Source organism: Cataglyphis hispanica, chromosome 6 (genome assembly GCF_021464435.1).
Source record: "Cataglyphis hispanica isolate Lineage 1 chromosome 6, ULB_Chis1_1.0, whole genome shotgun sequence".
Lineage (NCBI taxonomy): Eukaryota > Metazoa > Arthropoda > Insecta > Hymenoptera > Formicidae > Cataglyphis > Cataglyphis hispanica.
In genome coordinates, this window is record NC_065959.1 from 3244484 (window position 1) to 3268831 (window position 24348).

The window sequence follows — 24348 nt, forward strand, 5'->3', positions numbered from 1 at the left end:
ATGTTGATTTAAATCGAGTTATTTAGCGACTATTTTAAATCTTGTTCTTTCATAAAGTTACGGTAGAAAAGTCACAGCAAAAAAAAGCAAACTGCCGTGAGATTTTTTTCCCGTTGCAACAATGCGAGTTATATACGAATCGGAGAGCTTTTCGCTCGCGTGCATTCCAACGACGAGGAAAATTAGGCGAATGCTCGATGCGGCACGGATTCGAGACATCTGGCACGAAAATACATGGCGCGTGGAAAATGCGTTCATCAAGGGTATAATCGCGAGAGCCGTCAACTGGTCCCTGCTCTGACAAAATATGCTTGACAAGAGCCCAGATGCAATTTTTTTTCCGTCTACGAACTGCGAAAACGATTTCCATGATTTTCCAGATGTTGTAGGTACGCCAACTGTGTCCCCCTTTCATGAGCATTACTCTTTGAATATAATCGATTATTTTCGTGGGATATTGACATTTGAGCATTGCAGACGGTACAAGCAATGCAATATTGAAATAAAGAGAAAGCAGAATTTTTAAAAAATATTTATGCATTCTTTTTCACTTTTGTTCAACACAATTTGAATTAAATAACTTCAATCTATTTGCATTTTGGAAATTTTTAACAGATACTGCAAATCTCAAACGAATCCAAACAAATTTTTGTGTTAATTTAATATAATATATTAAATCGTGATACTAATATTATGTTAATATTTCAACGCAAAATGAATGCTGAAACTTTGTAATAATTTGAAATAAATTTTGTGTAAAATTAATATATTTTTAACGATAAAATTAATTTAGAAGAATAATGTTGATAATGAGTTACTCTCATTCCTATTGTAGAATAAAATCAACATTTTTATTCTGTAAATTTTGACAAATAAATCCTGACTGTAATAATATGTAACATATCTATTGTATAAAATTAAAAATATGTGCACATTTTATTGTTTTTATTCTTTTTTCAATTGTTTCAATAATTTAATTTGAGTTTAATTAACACAACTACATGTTAAATTAACACATGAATATGTTAAATATTTATCAAAAATTTTAATTATCATATTTTTTAACAAGGAAACAAATTTTTCAATAGTGCATTATTCTTCTTTAATTAAAGTTATACATTTACAGAGCAAAAAAAAAGAACAATTAACTTTATCGAGGCTTGATACTTGAGAGCAATTATTATTTAAGATCCAAATGGGACAAGGCCATTTCCGAATCCATCATTATCTGCTGTCACATTGAATCAATGTAAGAGCTCCTTTTATATCCCACAATCGCATGTGATAGAACTGTGATAGAACGAGAGTGAATGGAGAAGGACGGGAGGGAGGGGAGGGAGCAAGCAGGAGAGACCAATGAGAACAAAGTGAATTCTCCATCTATGAGTCATCCGGCTGTTGCGTACACCCGGTATACGCGCACGTACGCAGCAATCGGCCGCGACTGAATGCACCATCGACCGGCTAATGCATCAAGAGGGGTGAGGAAGGGAGAGGGGACAGTGGGGGGAGGGGGGGGGACGTGTGGAGAAAGGTAGAATGGTACGTGTAGAAATAGAAAGGAGAGAAGAATGGGCAAAAGTGAAAATAGTTGGGTTTCCACGAGGGAGATTCGGGTTTGCGCCGCGTGAGCGGAAATAAGGACGGGAAAAGGGCCGAATCTGTTGGGGGCGGGGGAGGCGGGGGGTAACTTATCGATCTGTATTCGTTAACTGGGACCCTCTCTTCGCGAGATTACCGATCACGAGTGGAGCAAACACCTCACCCTTATATGGAGTTTCTTGTTCATTATGATTACGGTGCAAAGTTGTTTAGCACCGAATGAAACTGTGATTCTTATTTCATCACATTAAATGCGCTTTTTATATTAGAATCCACTATAAATTGAGCAAAGTTTAGGAGACATGTAAAAAATTAAATATTCCCGTGGAATTATTTAAGAAAATTTTTCCATTTGAAATAATGTAGAGGAAAAGAAAAATGATAACGCGAAATATTTGGATTTAAATTACGAGCATATATTTAATTTATCTGATAATAAAATGTACGTATGAATTTGTGCATGAATATTTCCCTTTTAATTTTCTGAAAATATTGTCGAGCTTTATTTAAAATTTTATTAAAAATAATTTTGGAATAAATGCCAGATAATCTATTTACAGTATAATCTGATTTGTGGCGATTGTGATTTGTATCGATTTGATTTGATAAAGAGATGCAGAAATGTCTATTGTCGCGCGGTGCGTTACGTTGTAGGGCTGTTGGACGTTACTCTTGCCGGAAACGACGGGAGATGGTTTTGTCAGGAGAGCCAAAATCAACGTGGCATATCGCCGTCCATCGCGCTGACAGTGCATTCACGGGGCAAGTTCCGCTGGAATATCTCTCGAAATCTTATTCAAATCATTTCGAACAGAAACTCCGTCCGTTCTTCTCCGCTAGCAGGAATGAAAAATTTGCGGGAAAACTTCCGCCATAAAATTTTTATGAGATCTATTCATTAAAAGTTCAAAGAATTCGAAAAGTTTCCAATAATATCACTAAGTTAGAATATACAGTAAAATGTAAGTTTTCTTAGAAATTAGATGTTAGGACTCTTAACTCGCGAAAGCGGTCCTATATCGCAATGTTTCGTATGAAAAAAAAATAACGTTAATATATCGTTCCAAATTCAATAATATCATCAGAATGTACAGTACTATTCTTGATATTTTTATTAACTATAGCACAGAAAATGTCGATACATGATTATTTAATTTTATTTTCTGTCAATTTTAATTTTGTAATAAAAAAAAATCATATACGTTACAATTTGCCGGAAATTTGTAGAATTATTTAAAGCAAATTTTATTTATTTTGTTCTCAGCATTTGAAAGCTGTCAATAATAGACGGAATCACACAAATTGTATCACAATTACGTTTAAACATAACATTATTACGAACAATTATCTTTATTTAATAATTTAATTTTGTTATTTCCAGAACGTTTACGTAAATATCTATTTTGTCAAGTTGCAGTTTGGAAATAGAAGTTGATACAAGTTTTATTCTCAGCTTTCTCAACTAATTTCTACTCTAATATTACAATAGATTTCGCGTTTCTCATAAAACCAGAGCTATCTTCCATTTTAGCATAATTAACGTTCGCTTGAATTCATGAGCGTTAGATGTCAGAATCTACTACGCGAAGAAAGCTAATTTTAAATATTAATTAATGCACACGTCGACAGAGCATTTTTGCAGCGATCTTTAAACGTGAGAAAAATTAGAACAAAATTTATCCCACGCATAGAACTATACACGGCCTGTCAAAAAATTTTAGACGTTCTAAAAATACGATGACGTTATCAACGTTACTTAACCACGAAACAAATGGCTCGATATCATCATTCTTCATGACGCACGTTCGTGGTGTGCAAAATTCCAATTATGAATAATAATAGCAATAGAGTCAAAGCAGCTCATAGTTCAAACAATTAAATGAGGAGACTGACAGATAAGAACGCTGATATAATGGTGCGTGAACTTATTATTGTTAAATTTTTTAAACAAATGTGCATTAAAAATGTACGTTTCGGACAATTTTTTAGCCCATTTTCAGCATGGATATAAATGTATAAAGATTAAATTGGAATTTTAACATATACAACATTGACATATATAACATTGACATATATAACATTGACATGTACACATTGCAGTCGAATTTCAAATTAAAATTATTTTTGCAAAATTACTATTTGCACAGATTCTATGGATTTTGGTAAGCCTTCCTTTTTGATTATTAATTTTAATTTGAAGTTTGAAACAAATATTGTATACGTCAAGTTTTAAAATTCCAATTTAATTTTTATATATTTATGTATTTAGATCCATTTATATATTTATATCTATTATATATTTATATCCAATTTTTATATATCTATATCCATGCTGAAGATTGATTTAAAGATTACCTAAAATGTACATTTTTATTGCACATTTAATTGTTTCCAATTATTAGTTGGCCTAGGCTTTTAGCGGTACGATTACACACACACATATACATTTCGACCAGCAGTCATGATAATCGTAATTATGAAAACGCTTGCGCGCTGCAAGCGGCAAAACTCACAGTTTGGAATAAAACACGCGTAAAGTTTCCTTTGCATGTATATGTATGTTCTGTACAGTCATTTTAATAAAGTCAATCGGCCGATCGTGCGAATCAAACACGTGCTTTCTGTATCAGAATTGAAAATAAATTGAGATAATTTTTCGGAATATATATCCATGCTCTCTGTATCATTCGGCAAACATATCCAAACTCTCATATTGACTTGACAGCGTTAGACCTTAACCGATGATGTGGAAAAAAAATTGATTTCTCTTTATCGATGAAAAAAAATTAAAGCCATATAAAATATATAAATATAATATTTAACAATTTAAATTGCAGATGTGTCTTCTTTTCTTGTGACATGCTCGTTTCTCTCTCATGCTTTTTTCATCTCTCTTTTTTGTCACTTATACTCTCGCTGAAAGCTGGCGTTAACCATAATTTGAGCTGCGTAATTCATATCACTTCCGCTTTCTGTCGCCACGTTGACATTTCTCTCGACGATTGCTGACTGCGATTATCAGGAAAGTCAATCCAGCGCATTGATGCCGTTATAATTGCGGTAACGGGCTCTAAAATTGCGTATGCATAATAACTCGATTTGCGTCAGTAAATTAAGTAATTTGTCTATCCAATTTTGAAACGGTGCGGTTGAACGCCGTTGAATTTCGTTCGCGATAGTCGGGAATGCTCTCGAAATATTTGATTATCGCAGATGGTATATTGATTCCAGAAAGAGTGACTAAAATTAAATATTTTTCATATAATTAAAAATGTACATTATATTGCAAAACTTTCCTATATAACATAATATGACGTATCGCGTGTACGATTTTCAATTGCATCGTGTCGCACATTATCTTTAATTACTTGTACTATCGCGAAACATTTCCTCATATCTCATTAATTTAATGCAAAAATATCGTGTAAAACTTTGGCCAATATATGTACGATAACGATCACGCGCGCGGGAGAAGAATTTTAATTCATCGTCGATTAAAATCCTTCCGCGTCTCGGGCAATGGTAATTTGTTGTTTTGTAGTAAGACTCGGCACGACATCCCATCGCTTTTCGCGATGTTCGAGATTATAGGAACGACGGGTATAGTATATAAGTCGAATCTTGAAGCTCTCATGCAAGAGAGAGAGTTTCTCGTGTATCGCGTGTTCGACTGGCACAGTTAGTGTATATGCCTCTCGTGTGAAACTCTCGAGCACAGAGCTAGAGTGTGTAGAGAAGACGCACACGTGTATACGTTTACGGATATATACGAGCGTTGTCCCCCTTCGATCGTAATTTTCGGTAGCACGATAAAATGCCCCTCGTACACTTCGCTATGGGCCTTTTTAATTTCGTTCCTGGCGGCCCCGATCATTCATTGTTGACACTTGGGCTTGTTATCGCATGTGTTGAAATGCTTGCGATCCACCACCAGCTGAATTATCAACTGCAACTTGAATAACGCCAGTTTCACAATAATCAGATTGTGTTATTTAGTTTTCAGATTTATTCCACGTGTGCGAATGTCGGGAGTGTTGAAAAAAAAATTGAGTATATCAGTCAAAAATTGTATTTGAAATAAATTCAAGTCAATTTTTTATTTTAACAAATTTTTGATCCTAGACCATCTCTCTGTAGTTTTATGTTGCATTTTTGTTTGAGAATTTTTTGCATAATTTAACTTTAAAATGAATTTTATTCTTTTACTTTCATTACATCAATTTATACTTTTAAAACATAAATCGGTAAAAATTTTTAACATGCGATTTTAAATAGATCGATAAAATTTAGTTTAGAATGAAATTGGGATAAATTGATTAAAAATTAGTATAATGTCAGATAAAAATTCTTTATAAAAAAAAAAAAGATAGAAGTAATCTTTCATTTTGTAATTGTCCCGGTCATCGTCTTTATTTTAAGCGCCTTTATCTCAAGCGATTCAATCTTTTCTTATCATATTTGAATTATCGGAATATCCGATAATGCAAATGACGAGACGATAATCGTGATGCGATGATAGTAAAAAAATCGCAAGAACGATCATTTTTTTTGTCTTCAAACTTGGAAGAAACTGCTTTTATTCGAAAGACGCGCATTTCTTCCTCCGCGCTATCTTGTCGTAATGATAATACAATTTGTTATTTAAGCGTTTTCCGAGCCGGATAGCTCGCTGCTATTAGCGACGCTACTCAAGCAGAACGTTGTAAGGTTTAGACGATTAAGAGGAGTTAAACGGTACAGGCGGTCGAACGAAGTTACCGTTGGAATTAAATTGTAACTGAAAAGCGCAGAATGGGATGAAATGAAATGTCCTTCGTAGTGCGAGATGCATTTATGACCGTGTGACTTACGAGCACCGCGGGATACTATCACTTGGCGAGAAAATTGAAAAGAATGTTCGATCGTAAAAAAAAATTATACCAGACGCTATAATCCAATGGTAGAAGCGATGGTGGAAGGATAAAATCGATGTAACAAATTATGCTTTTTTCTTTCCTCATGGAGGAAGCTTTGTTTTCGTGATAAAATATTTTTTTCCAGTTTTTTATGCTATTTTGCAATATTCTATGTATTTAGAATGTTTCGAAAAATGATATTTAAAAAAAATATCTATGTATGTATGTATGGAATGTACTCTAATTTTCGCAAATTTTTAGATATTGGGTTAAATTTTTTTTTATATAAATAGATAATCATTAAAGGATGGTTGATATTGAATTTGGTGAAGATCGGTGAAAGGGTTCATTTTTTATAAAATTTTGAATTTTTTAGGAAATGTTTGTACACGATGTAACTTTTGCAAATTTCTTCCTCTATGAGATATCTTCCTTAAAATTAAAAAATTGCTTGCTATAAGGAGTTTAAGTGCTTTGTGAGCAAAATAAAATTATGAGGAAGCAATGTGCAAGTTTTTAATTTTTTTTTTTTTATTCACATTATCCGATTCGTTCTTTGTGATAGAAATTATTCAACTCTTTTGCACATCTTCCTCTTAATTTTCTATCTGTAATACAGTACTCGTGCTATACCTTCCCTGTACGTGCGATAGAAGTAATCGTTGCTTTCCAAATGTACGCGGAATTTTCTGCGTTCTTGTTGTCGGGATACAAAGATGTGTCACATTTCGCACGTACACGAACGCGTTTGTATTTGTTTGAACGCGACGACGGCGGAAAATTTCATTCCTTCTCAATTCTATACGAATTCGCGATACACGCGGATACGACGACGTTACGCTGCGTCGAAAGATATGTTTCTCTTTCCGCTCGGAGTCGCGAAGAGGAGCTTTCGGGGCTCACAATACGAGGCATAACAACGAAGAATAAACAAGCAGAAAGGGAATACGATTTTTCCGGCATGATAGGGATGACGGATAGAATGTTTCTTTCGCAGCGCGTTCAATCACTCCGCTCGTTTCTTCGCGGAGCGAAGCCCGTCCTGAAAATTGCGATGGAATAAAACTTTATATTCCGCGATAAAATATCGTTGCATCTCGCGGCGCGCCGGTTTGACCGCGAACATATGATCGGCGAAGCATCCATCTCGCGTATTTATGGTGGATTCGCCCTTCCATAATAAAACATATTCTTCGTGGCGCATGCACGGATGAATCTCGATGCCGGAGAGAGCATCCTGGTCTTGAGGTGTAAGCGTGACCCCAAGTTTCCTCCTCTAGCCAAGTTTATAACTAAACTTTGGATCTCTCTCGAGTATTCTCGACACACAAGACCGAGAGACTCTTCCGTCCGTCGCCTTGCCCACTCGAAGCTGAAAGGTCTCTGGGATTTTTGTAGCGTGAAATTCACGTGTTTGAAATCATCCGCGTGTACGTGTGTTGGTCCTCTCGTCCCGCGCGCTCGAAATTCGCATCCGCGGTGAGATTCGACACGAGAGATGACGCGGGGCCACGCTACTCCAACGGGAAATTAGCCTGGAAAGCCGTGCTCGCAGTGGCCCTTCCGGTAATTCGTACGCTCGATAATAATTGACATAACGAGGACGTCGGAGGCCGATCAATGGCACGATCGTATACGTATGTGCATACATTCCCGCGGGGCAGGATTATGCCGCACGGTCCAATCGCTGGGGATTGCCATTGGCTTTAGAAACACCAAAACAGTACATGGATATTAAGCTCGTTTCGTCTATCACATAATTTCACAGAGTGCAATGTACGCGCGCCCACTTATTAATTTATCGATTTCAATTTATATTTTTATACGTAACAGGAATGTCAACTCGTCCGGTTAATTATTAAGATTGCCGCATAACATTTTGGAAATCGAACAATTATAAATATTTGCGCGGTTAAATATTTCTCTTAGACGAGATCTTTTTTATGATTTTATCACAAGGTAGGAAATCACAATGAGGAAATCAACTATGTAAAGAGAGCATTTAAATTTGTTTTTTTTTTTTTCGATATTTTCGAAAGATGAGATGTTTTTTATCATTCGGGGTGAGAATTATTATTGACTGCGTCACCGAAATAGCTCGGTTCGATCACTATATTCCCGAGTGGATCAAGAAGGGTTAGGTAGGACGGCAAGCGCATCCAGCCTTTCCCTTTGCCGCCCGTTGCGATTACATTGCACGCCGACTCTATCTCTATTGGTACGAAGTACTCCTGCAGGATACGGAGACCGAACATTATACGGATGTCCTAGCATCGCATTTAAATATATATATGCAGGTTAGAAAAATTAGTCCGACAAACGGACGGGAAGAAATAGACGACTTTAAAATATTTTTTATTAATGATATTTTTCTTTTGTTTCAATACTACTGGGTATAAAATAGGAGTTTTTTGATTTCAACCATAAACAAACATACAAGTGGAAAAATCGAATTATATTTTAATCTTGAACCAAAAAACCGAACAAATACATGAAAGTGATTCACTTTTTTGACAATAAATGCTCGAAAATTTCTTCATCAATTTCAATACAAAAACGTCGAAATATTGATCTGTGCTATTCGTCGAAATATTGATCTGTGCTATTCGTCCATTACAATTAGCTGTTCTATAAGCAAGATGCATGTCAATCAATTCCATCCGATGTGTCGTTTCATAATGAAAAACAAATTGCATGCAACATGCCAAGATATTGAAGATCTTTGCTTTATTTAAAGTTTGAATATAATATAAGATCAAAACTAAACGTCGCAGGGAGAAATTAACAGAAAATATTTCTTTCGAAGTCCTCTATTTTTAAAGTTTATTTTTCTTTAAAGCTTGTCAGTCTAACTTTTTAACACCCTGTATATATATATATATATATATATATATATATATATATATATATATATAAATCTTAATACACACATGTTTATACATACAGAGAAAAAGATATACTTTTCTTGACATGACAGCAGATTTAAAGAAATCTAAGTTTGATAATAATTTAAGCATTTCAAGCTTCCAAATGTTTAAGAGTCTAAAGTTTTGCAGCGGGAGTTTACTTGCAATATTTTCCAATTAAATAAAATCTCTGAAGATTATACGGGCTTCACTTAAACAGGAAAGATCGATTTAGAGATAAATTTAATGCAATGAATAACAGCTGCACTTGAAGAGATAAGAAAAATTTACTCTGTCCCGAACAATACATGTCCGTATTTCATAGGTTCCGTTATTCATATACATACAACACTTTAAGATCTTTCTCACATATGTATATCCGCGAATTCGAAATATGCGTGTACATATGTGCGCGTAGATCATGGAAGGTCGAGTTATATACGTTATATCTATGGAGATGTGATTTATGAGACCACGCTTGACTTCTGTAACATGTTGTATGCATGCTGCAGCTAATCCGTCTCGCTTCGTCTCTTCCACTTTTCGAGAAGCAGTTGAATTGTTTCTGATGGCACGAGATGCAAATATTTGTATCCTATATATTTGTACATAATTACTGCAATTGTCATTTCATGTACATGAAATTTCTCTCTCTCTCTCTCTCTCTCTCTCTCCCCTCTCTTTTTTCTGTCCCACTCGAGTTTCCATTAAAACGTGATACGTCGCTTAGAGAGCGATATAATATAATTATGATTGTAAAAGTAGACGGTTAAAGTAATTCACTTGGATCGACGAGCGATAAAGAAATCTGCGGAGAATTATTTCCGATGCATTTATTATCTTTTATCAATTCTCAGAAAAGCGAAAGGTAGATACATTAATAAGATTTACGAGTATTTTTTTTTTTTATATTAAAAAAAAAATTTTATAACAATTTCTCGATGATGATGGCAAATGTGATAAAAAATTATTTACACGAGCAATTATAGTTCTTACGTATATTTTCATTTTTCATTTGCCGCGCGATGACATCGGTATAACTATGACAAATAATTTTATTTATTCTTCCGTTTCAAACCCCATTTATTTTTCCATAGGCTTTGTATATCACGCATCCGGCTTCTCGTTTAATCTACGTCCATTTCCTCAAGTACAATCGTCTCGAGATTTTCTTTGAAAACAATGTCGGGACAAGTGCTCTTGTCATACTTACTTCCGAGAAGTCCGATACTAGAACGTAAACTTTAACTCGTTACTTGTACAAGGCGCTTTAAACTTGTTAACTAGCAACAATTTTTCGCGAAATATTTAGCACGACAGATATTAGCGTGCATATTTCAATATTTAAATATTTCATTAACGTTGCGAGCAAAAGCTAGACGAGCAATTCCGGATGATAAAACACATCTTTGCCATTTTTATTTTCGAACAATGGAGGAGTGGCCTAGTTATCTCGATCGATGACTATTACATTTTTATTATATCAATTTTTTGATAAAAAAATTTTTCATATAATTGAATCGATATATTCGAGTATATCAGGACGCAGGGGATTCGATTTTGAAGCACTCTCGTATAGAACCAACGCGCTCTCTTAGTCGTGAAATAAATAAAGGTAGGCTAAATTCGGAACGCCAGACGTTCTTCGTCTTCATGCGGTAAATGATTAGACACAAGCTTCATAGAGAAAGAGAGAGGAGGGAGGGGGGGGGGGAATAAGAAGCTTTATCGGAGAAGCTTTAGCCTAGTATATATAACGGTTGCAAATTATCTCTTCGCAGGTTCCTTTAAAGGTATTTTGGTTATTAACACACACACACGCACACGCTCTCGATATTATTAAGCGGTAGAATTAAAGTGTAAACCAGCGATCCGACAGATGCGCGGTACCATTTGAATTATCGCAGCGGCGTCATAATTATTCTCATCCATCGTTGTCGGTATAAAATATTTTCCTATCGGGCACGCATCCCAGAAAGCCGGCGACATTTGCAATGCCGTAGAGTCGGCCGTAAAATCAACATTGACATAAGCTCCGATACAAAGACCTCGGCATTACGCATCCCGGTGAGACGCACATGCGCACAATTTTTCCAGCTGCATCGACGACGTACGTAGGGGCTGGAAATTGGATTACGGGATTTTTGCGTGTAGCTGCGACTCTAGATGCGAGAGACAATGGATACTACCTCGTTTGCACGATGCTTCGTATCGCTATTCGCTGATAATGATACTATCGTAAAGCCGGGGGGAAGCCAATGGCCGCGGCGTGGAAACTCGTGAGCGAAAATTTTTGTTCTAGGAATTTTTCTCGTATTTTCTCATCCGCAAAAATCGTGTGATGGAATAATCCACTTACGTTTGCTAGAAAGATCGTCCATAAACACTAAGTCTATTGATGGACCGCTATCCGGATATATTTAGCGATCGATGCATGCGATATATTTGAATGGCTGTTACTTTTTCATATAATATTAGGAATTTACGAGGCTATTTCTTTTTATTATATTATTATATTTGTGTGTGTGTGATTAAATATTAATATATATGTTACAGAAGCATGTACATATATATATATATGTCGTATTATATATCCGTTGTTTTATAAAAACATCTAGGCACTTTATAAAGTGGCGGTCACATTCTTAAATGGTTGAAAATAAAGAAATTTAGTCTAAAATTTTAGTCTTTTTATAAAACGCTATATTATCAAACACAACGTGTTTGTACATCATTTTCTGGCTGCTTTATTTCAATCATTTTATGAGGGGCACGTTTTACCGACTTAACTTTATTACATTTGATAAAATAGTCATAATAAATGTGTTTTCTTTTTATTTTTACGTTTATATTTCTTTTTATTATTTATTTTCAAATATTATTTTTTCGAGAATTTTATTTAAAATCTTAATTAAAATATAACAAGTGTTCATACAATTTCTTCTCATTTAGAAAAAAATTCATATAATTATCTATTAATTTTTTATTAATGACTGTTCTATAAAATAATGATTGTTCTATAAAATGACAGTTCATAAAATAACTGAAATAAACTAGCCAGAATCTAAAACGATATACAAATCGTTGCGTTCGACAATGTGGCCGGTGGTCGTTTTTTAACATTTTATAATAAGACTAAAATTCTTAGCCAGATTGTAAAATATTTCATTTTCAACGATTTGACATTTTCATGATTGAGAATGTGGCCGCATTTTATAAAATATATGTACGATGCACGATATTTTGGAGACATAAGTCAGGTTATTGGCGTTCGGCATCCGGCTCAACGAGATTGACACTTTATTGATTACGCGATTGTTTGCGATGGAGCGATTTGAGAAGCTTGTTTAAAAGAATTGGTACTCGGCGCGCGGTTGTTGCCTCGGACAACAGTAATTTGCGGAAGATTGATACGCCCGCTACAAGCATACGGTGCGCCTCTGGCGCGAAAATATCGACGCCGTCAGCCAACGATACGAACGACAGTGTGCTCTCTCCCTCCCGATGAGGTGCGGCAAGATAACGAAATTCCGAGCGAGAAGAGAGAAAAAATAAAAATCTATAATTGATAGATATTTCATAAAACATCAACGAGCGCATATTTTCGCACGCTAGGCTCCCTCCGTGCTTCAAGCGGAATCTCCGATAATATTTGCTCATTATTTCACGAGCAATTTCACCGTTAATTTAATTTTCCACCACGTCGCCCCCGTCCCGACTGACTTCCACGAGTTGTTCTTTCCGCTTTCCGATTCCCGGTCCTCCTACATGTTCGTCCTCTCCTCTCTCTCTGACTCTCTCCCCCCTCCCCTCCCCTCCCTTCCCTCCTCTCCGGATGTCGTTCTAATATCGCGGTAGTTACGACGTTTGAATTGTTTGTGCACTAGGTCGAATTAAATGGGAGAGGAGATGTGCGAATGAGCGAGCGAAAGGAGGAGGTGTACCGATGGCGAAGACGGGGAAAACGAGAGAAAAATAAGCTTGTAATAGGGAGATGGAAGTGGCGAGGAGGAGAGCGTTCTGCTGGAACTTTCTACTTCGCCAGATTGAAATTGTTTTTCATCGTCTCCCTTTCCGGTCCGGGTGAATAGGCGTTGGCATGATTGTACGCCGACGATTGCGAATTGGACTTTTCCCTCCTCTCCTCGTCGGCATTTTCTTTCGCGCTTTCGCTCCCCTCGTCCCCCGCCCTCTCTCTCTCTCTCTCTCTCTCTCGTCTCTTTATCTCTCGATTTTATTCTTCAAAATTATCGCCGTTTAATCATTGACGGGAGTGTTATCGCGTCGCAAAACATGAACGGCGTTCGTAACTTGAATTACGGACACGTCCAGCAATCCCTCAGGTACCATATCGTTCAAAGAACATTATTTCATTTTCCGTAGCTTTCCGAAATTTTCGTCTGTCTCGAACGAAAATATTCGCCGGAAAATTGGAACGGCGCGCTATCAACTACTAGCGGCAGTGAAAATATAGTGGACTCGCGGACTCGCTTTAAAGTTATCGAGGCGTTACACCATGGTAATTCAGCTAGCTGTATTACGGTAGCCACCGTTAAGTGGAAAATATCTTTCCCATGCGGAAACACTCGATCAGCAATCGTACTTACCCAGCAGAGTACTTGAATGCAAATAGTGATCAGCGTCCGCGCTTCGATTGCCGCGATCGGTTCGTTAAGCGCCGTTTTATTTTCATTTCTCATGAATTGCTCCATGCCCGAGATGCATGAGATTGTCAAGAGAAGCCAGCTGGCTGCAATATTCTATATGATTACATATTTTATTGATAATCCTTTTATGCTTTAATAATACATTTAATTCGCGTTTTAATTTTAATTAAATATTAAAAGAAGAAAAAAGACTTTTTTTTCTTTTTTACCAAAAGAGGAGACGTTTTTTACTTCATTATATCTGATTGTTTATGGATGATCTACCTGTCAGGTGACTAGTGAAATTTCGCAGAATGCATTTCGCGCTATGATTTCTAATTGTAACCAGCAAAAGCAGGTTGTTACAAGCAAAAGAGTCAATTTTGTGGGAATAGCGTCGAGAAATTACCGGATAGGAGTCAAGCTAAAAAGCTCCCTTATACCGTGTATCTTCTCGTCAGCAGCGGGATCCGCATAATTTTATACGAAACGAGCAACGCGCTCATTTCGCGTGCAACTATTTTTACATTAACGTACAAGTCTCTGAAGAAACAAACGACGTAGGAATGTCGGGCAGGAATTTTACGATTATCATAAACACGCTGAAGTGAGATCGTAAATATAGAGACAGAGACATAAGCTGCATTCTGTGTTTGACGACGACGACGGTACAAGAAAATATGCATCGTAACATCAAATATTATATATCGGCGGGCATCTTTTCTTAGATCTACATCCCGGCGTCTAACATATAAATTATCGCGAATTCTCGATATATCCTCCCACAGGGAATTGTACGATTGATATGGTGTTAACGTAATCCCAAATGACGTCGATGAACTTCAATAGAATACGTATTACAATGCCGATGTATTATTTATCAATTACAATTAACTAGATTTCATGCACAGGTATTTCGATACGATTTGTTCCAACGATTTACGTCAATTATTGTTTTATTACGGCGATTATTGAATCAAAAGGATTATATTGCTTTCTAATTTTACATTTTCGATTGATTTTTAATTAAATTATAGAGGGATATATTCTCTCTCTCTCTTTTGCGCGCGCCCGCGCAGAATTCCCATATTATTGTACAAACTGTTATTACTCTCTCCCTTTTGCATTTCTATCTTTATTATTCGGCTCGTTTCCGTTGGAATAACACGCGCGTATAAATTATGCCCCTATTCCGCGGTAAATTATCGATTTTACAACATTCACACCAACGTACATAATTATACGGATCCCAGCATTTTGTATTGGCCATTGTTGATCGTAATATGTGTCAATGGCGTAATCGTCATTGATCGAAATACTTTGAGGGGGAGAGTAACGATATGAATCTTAAAGGGGTATAGGGGTGGGGCGCGATTCAAAAGTCGGGGGTGAGGAGGGAGCGGAAATAAAAGCGAAACTACAAGACGGCGGATCATGCGAACCCGACACCTTTGATCGAAATGAAATTTATATTGCAATATTGCAGCCTGCAGCCGTTCCCGCGTCAAGATGCACGAGTTAGATGCATGAGCGTGTAGGCACACACTTTGTCGTCCGAAGAGAAAATATCGATTACCACGATTCGATTTCTGCATCATTAGAGCCTGGAATTTTGCACGCTCTGATAATTAATTATTTTATTAATCCGTTAATAGTGGCCGCGAGGAGTGTGCCCGCGAGAATAATGTGGCGAGTTAAAATATAAATTCCAAAGTTATGCGTGCAAGCTTTTCGGCCATGTTTTAATACGGCGAGATCGCGTAAACTATCATTTTGATAACATCGCGAGCAAATGCAAAATTTATATATATCCCGTGAATGTATATCTCCATGTGAATATTTGAAATGTACATTTTCGAGATAATTAAGTTAAATTTCCAAGCGAGTTGGCGCATGGCAACCAATTAAACTGTAGCATACGGTTTACAATTCTGCAGAATTTGATTTCATAGTTGAAATAAACGTTTTGATCGATGGCGAGATGGGAATATTTCGGGGCTATCTACTTATCGTTGTCACATCGGGCGCGCGTTGTGTACGTAGGGCTTTAACGGGAGGGCGAAACGTATGAGATCGATCGATATACTTGGTTGATGATTTTCCAAAGTCGACGCCTATGTATTCTCGGGCACACTGACTGCAATCTACGTATGCATACGCGGTAGACACAATATGCGGCGTTCGTATCCGAGAAGGGTGATCACACATGGATGCGCGCACAGCGTGCAGTCGGCACGTAACCGGATCGGCCGGTGAAAGCGGGAGCGCGGCGAGGGATGGGGGGAGGACGAAGCTTCATTTCGACGGCGAAGTTTAGGTCTCGGTCTCTCGTAGAGTTTCGGTGGAGATGCAGCCTCGAATGGAACACACAACGCGTGCCAGCCGGGGCACATCTCCCCCTATCCACTCGTGAAAACCAAAGTGGGTTCCTGCGGGGTGTTACGGCCTGTTTTACGATATTAAATCACGCCGGTCTTCCCCTTCTCTCTTCTCTTCCCACCGTCCGGTAAACTTGTTCCGAGATACGGATTCTAACGGCGTATATACATAAGGTACAATGGGCGAGAGAGGCTGGCAAAGTGGGGTCGCACAAAGTGACACCCTTGGTCTAGCAAATTGATTCGCCATTTGCATAGCGCAAGCCTATTGTGCACCTAGCGCGCGGTCATGTCGCACACGCGGCCACGTGGACGTATGTCACGTTGAAACGCGCGACCCCCGCGCGTATGGATCATTCTCGGAAGCGCTCATGATAACGCCTGGTGGGTATCGGATAATTTTAATTCTCTGAAGCCCCTCCGCTAGACAATTGACCGACGACGGGGAGAAAGAGCGTTGCGCTCTCCGGTCCTTCTGTTGTGATCGCATTAGCATACAAGTTAAACTGCGAACGTCACATTAGATAAAATCGTGAAAGAGAGAGATAGAAAGAGGAAAATATTTTTATATCGCTTAATCGTTATTTGATGAAGGAAGAACGCTCTATTCATATCCAAATTCGATAGTCCTTTATCACAGATGTAAAACAAGCGTATCTCAAATTCATCGAACGTATGTTGATGCTTACAACACAATAGCAATTTTTAATGTTTTTTAGCTATTTTATCGCATAATGGCCGGACGTTAAATACCGTCTAAATATCGTCGGAATACCAACGGAAGTTTTACGCATTCTGTTCTTTCAACTTTTATTCTACTCTTGAACAAAAACTTGGCCTTAGAGCAGCAAGAATCATGAATTAACTTTCTCTCTCACATCATGCAAGTTTCTAAATGCATACTGTATCATGGAGTTACATGGACCCTATTGTACTTCTTGTGTGATATTATTCGCGCTAAAATATTTCACACAATGCAGTCAGCGTGAAATATCTTGAATAGGAAAATGTGTATTATATATCCAGAAAATTAATTAAAAATTTACAAAATTATGGAAATTTATCTGTTCGATAGTCGCGAAGAACTTTGTAGAAAATCATAAATATTTTTTATGTCTATTATTATACAATAATTTCTTTTCTCTCTCTAAATATCCTTCTGAGTAAAATGAGATTTTTTCATGATATTTCGGAAAAACATATCGACCTTACAGGGTGTCTCAGGGAATTTCTTTAAAAAATCTTCTATTTGATAATTTTGCTTTCATATTGTAAACAGTCAGCAAACCAAGTAAACTGTGTGTTCAAAATGTTATAAAAATATATTTGTGTTTGTTTACATATTCATAATGTCATAATAGAATATTCAACATACAGTGCATACATCTTTATTGTAATTTTCAGTGATGAAAAAAATTAAAATTTTATATGCAAGTGAAAAATGCTTATCTTATGAAAATTCGTATATCGATTTTATCAGTACATTTATAAATGTAGCACTTTAAACTTAAAGGCTTTCTGTTTTTTATGAATGAAAGACATTAGAAACTTTATGTAACTAAAAAACTTATTTTAAGAAATTGCACTAAAATTTCTTTAAAATGTTCTTATCTGGAATTTTGAACAAAGCTATCTGGAAAATCAGGGAATTTTTATGGAATTTTTTTACAAGATTTGAGTAGACATTCTGTGTTTAGAAAGAAAGAGACGGCTTTTTTACGACTTTGTGTCGCAAGACGCATTAAAAGTCACAAGAGATATATCGATAATTCTTTCGATATTCCTTTTTCCTGTCCCTTTCTCCTCTCCCTTTTGCCCTCAATAACGATGGAATCGCACGCTCTATTATGCTTATGCGTTTCTGTCAGCCACGTGCTCCCTCTACCTTCTTGCATATACAAGATATGAACGCGACTAAGGCAAATTGAACACGCGCGCAATATTAGCGACACAATACACGCGTCTGCCTCTGTAACGCGCGTCTCTCAATTTGAAATTGTATACGCATACGCGACACGAGCCTTTGAGTCGCCGCGCGCCCACGTGCGTGTCTCGCCGCGTCGAGCAGCGTCTGATTTTATTCCCGTATGGGAACGCAATCAATTGATCGTTTTATTGCGCGTTCGCATATCACATGCCTTCATCCTATTATTCCGACTTCCGTCTCTAATATTCATCGCGATACATGCACTTCCGCGTGATAGATCTACCGATTGCGCGCGAAGAACGGGAACGAGCGTGTCGTTGCTTTTTTTTTTTTTATTTTATTTGCATTGCGAACATCGCGGTGCACGAACGAAGAGAGGATGCGACAAAATTTGCGGTGAAAAACTCCCGCGTCAATTTATCTTTCCATCAGGGACCGCTCATGCGATGGGGGACTCGCGAAACGTTACCGCTTATCGATTGATCTTTTCGAGTTACGTGCGCATTGTTGCATGTTGCGTCTTCTCACGTACACGTCCTCGTTTTATACAGCTGATCGTGTCGCTCGCACCCCAAGTACGCTGATGCCTCCGCCGCGCTGGCCGGAAATGGAATTTCGCCTCGATTTTATGCGGCAATAACGTACACGCATCCCCAATCCAGATTTAATCCGGTACCATAACATATCCGATTGACATGCGGCAGTTTGTTCTGCATAGAATGTATCGCGAAATGAAATTATTAAACTTGAGATTGAATGCGTCAAGTGTTTTTTTTTTCGCAGTGTTTATGTGATCGGCGAGTGAATCTATGTTTGAAACACTGCAAAATCCATCTGCAACGTGGTTATTAAATTTGGAAAATGTATGTTCGCACGGAGATTATGCCAACGTATTTTACGAATTTTTAAAAGAGTTTTAACTTTTTTACGAGCAAATATGAGGATTATTATCGCGTCGAAATAAAGCATAAAATAGAAGACGAGAAATGAAAGTTGTTACGTTGTATTTAGTAAAAGCTGCTTTATTATTTTGGCTATAAAATAATAGCAAAAAATTATTAAAATTAAAAAGAAAACATATTTTTTATGTTTATATCGTTTAAAAAATCAAATAAATAAATTTGGATTATAAAAAGTATTAACGTATCACAAAATAATATGGTTTTTAACATCTTTGTAAAAGAAAAAATAATTAATATTTTTCTTAATTTATGACAGAGAGAGAATTTTTGATCATGAATACTTCCAAAATCAACTGCAAGAAACAAAAAAAAAAAAAAAGAAAAGAAAAGAAAAAGTTTACAGAAAAAGAAATAGAGAGATAATATTTTTCTACAATTTTTAATAAATTTGTAGTAACTTTTAAACGTAGTAAGTGAATCTAAATCAAATTTTGCATAAATATTTATTAGAGTTTTCTTAATATATGTGAAAATTTTTATTTTGTTGGCAATGTCTTTTCCTTGTCAAATTTGTCAATAAATGTTATAATACGGAATTTTTTATAAAAATCAATAGTAACTTTAAACTCAAATAATTTCCAAAGATAAGAGAATTGTGCTTAAATTTTACACAGCTGTTCAGAAGAAATAATAGAACAATTTACAAAATTTTCATGCTTTTGTCGATGTTTCGATATGACATACATCCTTAATACTCTCACTTGAATTATCTTCTACGATAAATGGATTTGTAAATATTAATGTCTCTCTTTTTTTAATTGGTTTTATTTTCATCTTCAAAGATGAAATTATAAAAATATCTACGTCTATCTCTGCAGCAACCTAATCTATAATCCATTTGTCATTTCGCGCTCCACTTACGTTTCGTAATTCTCCTTGAATACGCCAAAGAGTTGGATTAAGTGAAGCATGGTTTTGGCACGATGTAACAGCTGACATGTTTCAGAAACGGTATCATTAATGAATAAAATTCAAATTTAATTTATCCTATTTCTCTATTCTGTCGCGCGGACGTAGATAATTTATTATGAATCTTTGTTTTGCGTTTAATAATTCCGTCACTCGTATTTGATTAACGAGTTTGTACTCTTGCTTGTATCTATCGAATTTTAAAAATTTTCTCATGAAGTTGTGAATATTAATGTAATATCTTACTAACGCGACAAATATTTAATTTTCTTATATTTACGATGCAAAAAGCGACAAAATCCATCGAATCCCATAAAGATGTTTCCGATCGATATCCAACACTTTGATCTTTTGTAAAAAAATTCGGCTGGAATCGACCGTGAGAGATCGAATCACAAACATCATCGATACAGTATAAAGCGAGCGAGCAACATCGACAAATTCAATCGCTTTTCACGTTACGGTTTTCCGCGACACAGTTTGGCACGATAAAGCAGTGAAATGCTCTCGGATTAAGCGGAACGATGATTCCACTTCCCCGAGTTTGAAACTGATTCGGAACGAGCCCGAAACTGGCGTTAATTTTCTCACTAGTTGTAAGTTGCAAATCAAGAGGACGGACTCTATTCTCCCTTCATCCTTTCCCTTTTTCCACGATTAAATCATAATCCTTTGAGGATGCTTTTTTTACATCGGGTCATCCTACAAAGGGGTCTTACAATATCATTTCATGAATATTATTGAGTTGAATATCTTGTAAAGAGTTCTAACTTTTAATTTCATTGTTTGAAATTTCCTTTTTTTCGTGTTTTTTTTTTATTTTCTTGTAATTTACTATTATATTTTATACACAAAATGTGTATGCAACGAATTTGATACACATACACACACAACTCGTGATGGGAAATATTGTACATTTATTTTTCAACAGTCTCTAGTTTTCAACGATGTTTACTATTTAGATTGACAAATTCCCGCACATTCTGATATTGTTTCCACAGACTATTGAATGGAAATTTTTCGAGTTTTAATATAACAAAAATAATTTTTTCTTTATATAATCATCGAACTTTGATAGAAATTCTCCTCAAGCACTGTACATCTTAAATCCGTATTTTAGACAGAATCTCAATTATACTCCCATTTTCTTGATCCAATAAACACATTCACATCGATGAGATACTCCCCCAATCTGTTCCGTATATTGCGTATAATGAATACATTAATCGCGTCAGCCCGCGCAATCCTTTGTATTTCCTCATTCGGTGTGCTGAGCGGCAATCCCATTTATCGGCAGCCCCTTTTCGTTTTCCTCGCGCGCGAATCTCTCTTTCGTCTCTTCGCAACTCTCCCCGCGAAATTAAATTCTATTCTTTCTTTGCCACGTTACGTACGAGTTGCTTCGCTCCCCATCGCCTGCCCCTCATTCTCTCCCTGTCGCCTCCCCTCCCGAATAAAAAATTGTCGGTACTCCTTCATTCGCGAAATTTCTAATTAAATTGTCTCCTTACGCGTTTTATCCCTTTGTAAATGTGTCGTTCATCGATTCCTCGATACAGCGTTCGTACATTTTGTTGTATTGGAAAATTTTGTACTTCTTCGTGCATCTTTGCATCTTCCTTGAAATTACGGTCGATTCAAGGAAGTACTTTGCAAATTAAAGTCAACGCTGCTTTTAGTAACCATCTGTAAATCATGACTTCGAAAAATTGCGTTTTTAAATACGGAAGCAACTGATCAATACTGACAGTTTCTCATAATGTGCAAGAGTAAACATTTCTCTAAAAAAAAAAGGTGCAGAAAAATAACAGAGATTATTATAAATAATATTTTTTTAAAGATATTTTTTATTTCTTTTACCTTTCAGATTATATAATTCCGCGTCAATCCCAAAAGCTTGTTTTTACGATCACTAAAGTTTATTTTAAATGTATTTGTTTTTACTTTCTATGTATAAACATAATTTAATAATTATTTCACGAATTATTTCTCTCTCTAATTATTTATTTTGTTTGTTTTCAGGTGAGTCAAATAATCCACTGGACTAATTCATTATTTACGGTGAACTAGTGTTGAAAATATCTATTGGCAAAATATACAAGGTAATTAAAATATATAACAATATAAATATTATATTGTATAATTTAATTACGAAACGGAATGTTCTTTTCTCTCTTCGCTTTATACTTTTTTTTCTTTTTCGTTTCTTTTTCTCGTAATTTTTCCTAATTTCATTAATTTTATGGCAAATATCACTCTTTATAACAAGAATGTAAGAACAGCTCGTTATAACATAGATTATTTTACGCGAGCCGCGCTAAATCAGATAATCGAGATCGCTGCACATATAATTATGCGTGTATTACATGCGCTCATTACACGCGTTATGAGTCAACTGTAAGTTCACGAGGCGAAAAGCGGCCTCGAGGGTAACATTTTGTAGTCAATAAACCGTCGCTCTGTTGCTATGATAATTTACATTCTGCTCTGTATATCCAGATATATGCTTTTGATTGTAAATTATAAAGGCGACTAATTGCTTGGCAAAATAAACCGATTTTATCTTAACAAACCTGAAAAACAATCTAATTCGTTTTTCATGGTAACATTTCATTTAACGAGCGTAAATTAATTATACACTATTTATCAAAGCAGGGGCGGCGGCGACTTTTTTCTTTACGCTTTAAACACGCGCGCGTGAATAGTGCGAGGGAAAAGTGGACTGTGTGTGTGTAAAGTGGACGATAAAAGGGCGCGGTAAAACGACAAGTGTGAAAAACGCGGAATCAACTCCGTAAGAATGAACTCGTAGATTTAAACAGTTAATGGCGTTCCCGAGACAATCTTTTTCCGATCCGCGCGAGTTAATTTCCACTGCGCGCGGATTTGCAATGTTGGCAAACGGAACTGAATTGTTCAGCCCTTAAATAGCCCCGAATGGTCTTCTGGTCTACGGCGCTTCCTTTCTTTCTGTCAGATGAGATGATTGTCACGCGATATATCCGTGAGATCAAGAGAAGGAGCGTACATCATATAGAAACTATTTAACGACGCTCTGTCCGTTCTTTATAATAAGCGTTTTTTTTTTTTTTTTCAATCAATGATTGAATCGTGAAATTTGCAGTTGCCTTTATCGTTATCAATGAAAACTCTCTGAAATTTTTACCTCCATATGAAATTGTTATGAATCGAAAATATATTTTATACAGCGTTAATATGAAGAGAGAAGATAACTTAATTCTTAATTTTTAAAAAACTTTTTAAAAATGAAAAGAAATAATATTATATATATGTATATATTTGACATGTTAATTGTCATTTAAGCTACATAAAATATTTTTGATCTTTCTCATGTTAAAATAAAAATGCCATTCATATTTGAATTACACTTAAATATTGCATCAGGTATTAACCTGAAAATCCTATCTACATTTTGTAACGGTCTTAAATAAAGCATATGGTAACCGTACCGGTAAATTTACCGCAAAGCTATTGTTATTCGATAAATTCATGGAACGTAAAGATTGACGAGAGAGAGACAGAGAAAGCGACAATTTTCATTACTGAAAATGGCATGCAGTCTAAAATTACTTGTTTTGAAAAGCTGTATGTAAATAATGTCAGACAAAAATTGTTTTTGTAACAGTAACGCAGGCAGTATATATGATCTTTGTTTATATAAACTTTGATTTCAGTACATATTAATATCAAGCAAAACTGTTTGCGATTAATTATTTTGCTTTTAATTAATACGTGTTTATTTAATTAATACGGTTAATAATTTTTATTTTTTTTTCTAAAAGACAGATTTGTCAATAATCGCACTTTATCGTATTTGTTTCGCTGACAGATAGTTAATTATATGTTAATTCAAGCCGATTAATTTCCTTTCCGGAACTTATCCTGAACTTTGGACGGATAGGATCTACAACAAGTGGAAGATCCATTTTGATTTACTCGTCCGGAGGACTCTTTCGTCTTTGAGAGAAATTTCTTCTACGACTTCTAGGACTTTGTCTTATTCTAGGTTTCTAGTTTTCGTCGTTCGTTCTTCCTCAATGATCTTTTCAAGTCGGCTTATTGCTCTCGCAGTTACCGTCATGGTCCTTAATTCCTCTCTACA

The 24348-nt window shown here is 36.0% G+C and overlaps 1 protein-coding gene across 4 annotated transcripts in view; it reads left to right on the forward strand.

The window, feature by feature from the left end:
- LOC126850221 (DE-cadherin) overlaps window positions 1–24348 on the forward strand; it is a 131441-nt gene that overhangs the window by 49386 nt on the left and 57707 nt on the right. Inside the window, exon 1 of one of the 4 annotated variants that reach the window (XM_050592964.1) lies at window positions 22269–22327. The exons of the other annotated variants lie outside the window; for them this stretch is intronic. The gene's annotated coding sequence lies outside the window, so the exon portion shown is untranslated. Of the gene's footprint in view, window positions 1–22268; window positions 22328–24348 lie in introns of those variants that run through there. 4 annotated transcript variants of the gene reach the window in all.